The sequence below is a fragment of the Thunnus albacares genome, chromosome 2, assembly GCF_914725855.1.
Source record: "Thunnus albacares chromosome 2, fThuAlb1.1, whole genome shotgun sequence".
In the NCBI taxonomy this organism is placed as follows: domain Eukaryota; kingdom Metazoa; phylum Chordata; class Actinopteri; order Scombriformes; family Scombridae; genus Thunnus; species Thunnus albacares.
Window position 1 is genome coordinate 32,413,566 of NC_058107.1, and position 6,884 is coordinate 32,420,449.

At 38.8% G+C, this 6,884-nt stretch overlaps 1 long non-coding RNA gene across 6 annotated transcripts; it reads right to left on the reverse strand.

Annotated features, from left to right (window-relative positions):
* Positions 1–2,211: 2,211 nt before the first annotated feature.
* LOC122966779 lies at positions 2,212–6,551 on the reverse strand. Of its 6 annotated transcripts, none has more exons than XR_006398464.1 (6): positions 6,461–6,551; positions 5,996–6,087; positions 5,603–5,840; positions 5,285–5,310; positions 4,415–4,494; positions 2,212–2,520 (listed from the first exon to the last, which is right to left on the reverse strand). It is a non-coding gene; the product is annotated as an uncharacterized LOC122966779 (long non-coding RNA). The 6 variants fall into 6 exon arrangements; XR_006398468.1 differs by having other exon boundaries at positions 5,228–5,310; XR_006398469.1 differs by lacking the exon at positions 5,285–5,310.
* Positions 6,552–6,884: the final 333 nt, after the last annotated feature.

Here is a 6,884-nt window from a genome sequence, read left to right on the forward strand (position 1 = left end):
CAAATGACACCAGATCGACTCCAGCTACAAACTTTTGGACTTCAACTAGACCATTGTTCACCAACTTCCAGTCTACACGAGAAGTGATGCAATTTGACTGAAGTCAGAGTCAGAAAGCACTAAACTACATAAGACACACAAAAGAAATATGTAGAAAACAATGAGCCTTTTGATGACTTACAGCTGAAAATATTTATAGAAGCATTTGATCGAGGAGAACTGAAATAGCGAGCATGGAAGTCATCTGCAACTTGGATGCTGTCTCTTTCCATTCTGCCCCCTGAAGGTCTGAGTCTTAGGGTACGTCTCAAGTCTCTTATTTTATGGCTCCTCGCTCCTCGCTCCTCCCTCCTCGCCTGAACCGGAAGTTGTTCCTGATGCACCATTTTGACGAGCGTCCCAAGTCTCTTATTTTGCTCGGAGGAGTGAGGAGGGATCTCTGAGGAGCGAGGAAACATGAGAGCAGACTTCACGGAAGTCTTTTACCGGCCGACACGCCCCCTTATTGGATATCAGTTATTGATTGGACGCTGCAGCTGATCAGACTGATCTGATACATCACTGCAGTTTCATACTGAAGTGGAGACAGATTACAGATTAAATTTAAGTGTATCATTCCCAAGTTTTATGTTTATATATTCATCATATAGTTAAAAATCTGTTAATTGTCGGTCTGATCAACAAAAGAACCATAAACAACTTTCTTCATTTATTAGAGATTTTTTTTCATGATGTTATTTCCTCCATTAAACTGTTTCTTGCTGACAGACAGACTCTTCCTGACTTTAACTTTACCCATAATAACAGTTAAACACATTTATATTTTACATCATTTATCGTCATTTCCATTCGGTCACATGTGAGGCTGAAAATTCCTGAGTGTCGTGTTTTATATGAGTTGCATCACTTCCATTTGCCCTAAAACATTTAGCCAAACACATATTTTCCAGTGTTCAGAAGAAATGATCATATTCTGGGTTATTGGATGATGAAATCATTATCAGGGTTATCAAAAAATACAGATGGAAATGATCAATAAATAGTATAAACACATTCCGCGAGTAGAAATGGTTCCTGTGCCTCTGAGCAGGACACTGTATAAATGCAGAATGCAGGTTTTTATTTAGGTGTTTGTTAAATAGGTAACAGGCTGCGGAGGGGAAACAGCTGCTCTAGCGGTGATAACTGTGCACCTTCATCAGTGTCAGCACAGTGCACATGTGTACAGACAAACTCCATCAGAAGTTTCTACAGCTGTTAAAGCTGACTGACAGCTGATCCAGCTGTGAGCTTCCTCCGACCTTGGTAACCATAGCAATGCTTATTCACCCTTTATCAGAGAGGTTTCCGCTTTCTCAAATATCACAGACAACTGGAGAGAGGAGAGGAAAAAATGTCTCCTTCCTGCTTAAGAATTACAGTGTAACCTCAAGGTCCAGGCTTGACCCAATGTAACCCAATTTGTAATCACTAAAGACGGAAAATTCCATGACAGCACCCAGCAGTCACAAGTCAAGGACCTTTTGTCAATTCAGAGGAAAGCACTCAAGAAACAAAAGGTGATCATATGTCTCTCTAGACTTTACCCAACATATGAGGAATGCTACCCACAACCGTGGAAATATAAAACATGTACTTGACTCCTGTAGTGCAATTTCCGATTCCCTACATTTGACCATATTTGATCACTGGCTCCCAGTGCAAGCTAGAGCTGATTTTAAGGTTCTTCTTTTAACTTATAAGGCCTTGCATGGACTTGCACCACCTTACTTATCTGAGCTAATATTGGCTTCACAGCATTTGCCTACCGTGCCCCTTATATCTGGAATGGCCTTCCATTACATGTTAAAGACGTACGTACAGCTGAAATCTTTAAATCAAGACTGAAAACCTACCCTTACTCGCTACATTACAGCCTCCCCTAAAACTTAGCCGGGCCCATCACCTTTTAACATCTATTTAAAATTGATGTTTTTAATGTGGTTGTTTCACTTTTAATTTTTATTATTGTAAATTGATTGCTGTATGTTGTCCTTTTTAACTGTAAAGTGTATTGGGACCATGCTGCATGGTGATTCTGCACTTTAAATAAAATTGATTGATTGATTGACAGAGAGAAAGTGTCTCAAAGGACAGTAAAAACATAACTTGATTGAAAAGGCTGTGCAGTTGTTTTTTTCCAGGTGGAAAAAATACAGAGGGGAGCCCTACTGATTTTGAAATTTATTTAACAGACTTAAAGCAGCATTCATTAGAGTATAGTTTCACAGTTGGGAAACTGTATGAAAACAAAGATATTGTCAGTGAAATTAATCTAGAGGAGGAAAAGTTATGCAACTCCACAAGTAGGTTAAGGATACAAATTGACTTTCTGCCAATAAGCCTGTCTGCCAGAAATCCAACTCCTTTCCTCCAGCAGCCAAGATAATCAAACCAGAGAGAACTGCTCTATATCTCCACGAGGGGCTGTTTTCCTCATCACTGGTAGGAGCATCTCCCTTAACTTGGAGCTTGATGAGTCTGTTGATACAATTTCAGAATATGTTAACTTTTGTGTTGACATTGTAGTGCCTACAAAGAACATTTTACACTTTTCTAACAATAAGCCACACATTACAAGGAAGGTTAAAGACTGTATTAACAAAAAGAAACTGGCTTTTAGAAGTAAAGACCGTGAAGGCTTGGCTACAGCACAAAAAGAACTAAATCTCCTTTTGAAGAGGGCAAGAGACAAACACTGATCCACAATTGAACAAAACTTCAGCTCTATGGACAATAAAAGGTTATGGGACAGTCTGAAAAACTTGACAAACATGAACTCCCAGAGGCAACAGATTATTACCCTGAATAAAGTGGGGAGAGCTAACAAACTGAATTACTTTTTTCTCAGGTTTGAAACACAGGACTTTTCTCAGGAGGCAGCTGAGTCTTAGACTGTATAATCACAATTTCTAGCCAACACCTGATTGGCTAGAAATTGATCCACAGCAGGTTCAGACTATTTTTAGTAAAGTTTGCAATAAGAAATCTATGGGACCGAATGGCTTGTCTGATGTCCTGCTAAATCATTGCTCATCTGAAGTAATTGCTACTTGGTTCCCTATTTTTCAAAAGTCCTTAGATAGTCATATTGTGCCAGCTCTCTGGAAAAATTTAAAATAATTCCTGTACCAAAAATCACATGCCCCTCTGCTAATAATGACTTCAGACCTGTAGCGTTAACTTCTGTGGTAATGAAATGTTTTGACAGGGTTGTAGTTAACAAGCTCATGATGTGGCATCATGTATGGATAAAACCAAAGAAATGGTTTTTGATCCAAGGGAGGTGAGAGCCAATGAGCCTGTGATTTTTGGCGACAGCGAAATTGAACAGGTGTGCTTTTTTAAGTATCTGGGCATAGTAATGGGCAATAACTTAAAATTAAATGTTCACGTTGAGTATTTGTGTGCCAGGCTGGCTCAAAGAATTCACTTTCCCTGCCTACTCAAACTGTTTGGTGTGTTTACTGATGTTTACATTCTACAATGCGATTGCTGGGAACCATTATCAGGTATGGCACCTAAACGTTCCAGCTGAAAACTAGATTGGCTAACATGGTGAAGACTGCTATGAAGGTGATAGGGAAGAGAGATTACCTGTCCCTCCAAACCACCTATGAGAGAACAGTGGTCAGACAGGCACATAGGATTTTGAAAGACCTGTCACATCTCTAATTCCCTGACTATGAATTATTACCTTCGGGCAGACGTTATAGAGCTAGCAGATGTAAAAGTAACCGTTTTAAGCTTTCCTTCATCCCAACTTCTATTGCACTACACAATAAACAATGAGCCTGCAGTTGTAGTGCCTCAAGCTCAGTGTAGGAGGTGTTATAAGGAAGTAGGCTCTGTTGTTTGAAGGAGGTGCACAGTAAAGGAGGTGCTGTAGGGAGCGCTATAAGGTGGGAGGCACTGTAGTTTTTAGTCTAGGTAGTATATCTTATGATTTTTTAAGATTTATTAAGATCTATTGTTTACAATGTGATCTATGTTTCACTTACGATACCTTGGCTTACCAATATCTTATGGTTGTGTTGCAACATCTTATCCCTTCTAGTTGAATGTAATCAACTGGTGTCAGAGTGCACCGCTGCATTGTTTGGTTGGTTTTGAATTACATTGATCATGCTGGTCATGTATTGCTTACTGTTTGATTGCAGCTTTGTGCAGCACCTTTTGCAGGTATGCACCACAGCATTGTCAAGAGAATGAAGTACAATGGAAACAGCTTATAGTGATCACTTTCATCTGGGTCAAATTGATTACTATAAGCAGATGATTCTTAACAGATTTTTTTTTTTGGCAATTTGTCATACGCTTCAAGGAAACTACTTTTTTATTGAGAGAAAATGACTTTCCCTTTTCTTTTTCCCACCATGATTTCAATGCGTATGCGTCACCAGACTCCAATCACCAGCTGACAGCGTCGTACATTTAGGCTGCGGGGGTGGGGGGCTGTAAAAAAAAAATTTGAACCGGAATTAACTTTTGGAAGAACACAATGTTGCAATGCTGTACAACCCTAACCTGCCATATGGGAGGATAAAAACATTACTAGGAAGAGGGGAGTACATTTAATTTAGTAGAAAGATTAAAAGTGACATTATCAAAATATATTTGCTGATAGCGTCCTGGCTCATTTTCAAAAAGAGAGAGAGAGAAGCAGGGGTCAAGTGAGCTAGAGAATGGACAAGGAGAGCAAGCAGTGGTAGCGAGAAAGCCAGAGAAAGAGAGGGATAAAATATTATTTTCAGATTTTTTTGATTCTGTACCTAGGTTTTTGATCCATATAAGCGTTTGATCGCTGTAACCGTGATCACTATAAGCGGTTTCCACTGTATTTAGTGATCTTTTATTGCACTGTGTGATTGTAGTTTGGTTCTGCACTTTTTTGCACTGTGCACTTCTACATTGTCTTATTGTGTTACACTGTATATGTCTTGTTATGCATCATGTGATTGCAGTGGTGTACAGCACATTTTTACACTAGTGCACCACTGCATTGTCTTGTCAATGAATTATGTTTTTGTCCATGTACTGTTTTGTCATGTATTGCTTGATCGCAGCTCTGCGTAGCACCTTTGCTCAAGACAAATTTCCTTCAGGACATTAAAGTTTCTTATCTCATCTCAAGGAAATGTTTTGAAAAACAGAACAGTTAAAGACTCAGAAAGCAAACATGTGATACCCTAGCAAAAGCTTCCAAGGTAAGAAACATGTAATCCTGTCTTTCCTGATGACTCACAAGCTCCATCTGGTTCTCTGGAAATTCTGCAATAAAAGAATATATTTAAGTTTACATATATTAAGTTTACAGATTTCTTAAATAAAGACTGCATGAGGAAAATACATGACTATGAGGTTAATCTTTCCTCTTTACTTTGATGGTGTTTACATCCACAGATGAATAGTGTAGGAATTGTAATTTTAGTTTTTACTTGTAACTAAAGTTCTCTAACTTTAGTTTAGCAAAGATCATCTGACCGATTAAAACAAATTTTATTCATGATATATAATATTTGGTGTCAAACTGTTTTCAGTTCTGTTCCAAGAGGACACTTACTGTATATCTCCTCTGGTGATTCTATGAACTGCAAACTGGGCTTTTGCCGTCGGCCTGATTTTCGGTGAGTGACACACCTGCTCAGCTGGACTGAGGTCAGGTGAATGATAATGCAAGTGGAGAACATCCCACTGCTGGGTCATAACAAACTGCATTTGCTGTATATTTAGGGTCATCCTCCTCCTTCTTTGTCCTGAAATTGGCAGACTACCTTGAAAGGGGGGCTTCACTTGTTTCACTGTTAAAACAGAATGGATATGAACAACATAAAACTACTTAAAACCAAGTCAGCACCTTCGTTTCAGTCATCCTTTCATTTCAAATCAAATATGCCAGAGCCAAAACAACCAAAATGTGTCACTGTCTAAATGATGGACTCTACTCTGTACTTACCAGCTGTTAGTTTCCCCCTGGCTGTTTCTAGGTTATCCTGGTGCAGTCACTGGGTGAGTTTATGCATCAGCTTACCCATGGTGGACCCACACCTGTCAAATAGGGACACATGAGATTTATTATATTATTTAGAACATTTCTTTACTTTGTAGTGTGCATGCACAAACACTGTGATGGCCACACTTGCAGCCACACAGCTGTTTTGAAGTTTGTATCCCAGCTGGCACTCACACTTTGGTCTCTTTCACATTTGTAGTTAATTTTTTCCTCAGTTAGCTAATTTAATTACATTTCACATTGCATACAAATAAATAACAACACACTGGATTTTGTTTCATACATCATACTCATTTTATTTTACAGTTTGGCAGTACATTAGTTTCTATTTGTAGCACGCACATTTGGTTAACTTTTGTACAGTCATTAGTTTAAGTTGTTCTAATTTTCATTTTTTTTTTGAGTTACCAGTGTTGGGGTGCTACTCCTGAAGGACATCTGGCCAGGCCTGGGCAAAGGATGTGCACCAGGACATGGAATGGTTAAATACAGGAAGTAGCCAATTGGGTCATACCAAGTCCTGCCACCTCATAGGGGGGAACTGTTTATTTCACGTTTAGTCATATTGTTTGTTTCTCTTTAATGAATGTTTAGTTGGGTATTTTTGGTTTAGTTGATTTAGTTTAGTTAACCTGTGTTTGGGGGGAATTCTGTTGTTTATTGCTAAGTTGGTAGTGGTTGTCATTTGTTAGTTACCCCTCTTCTGTTATGGTCTGATCAGCCAGTATATATGTTCCCCTTTGTGTTCATTTTGGAAGGTCTGTTAGTAGGGTTAAGTTCACTTTAGATGAGTTCTGTTTATTTGACCTCTTTTATGGGCCCTGAACTTTAT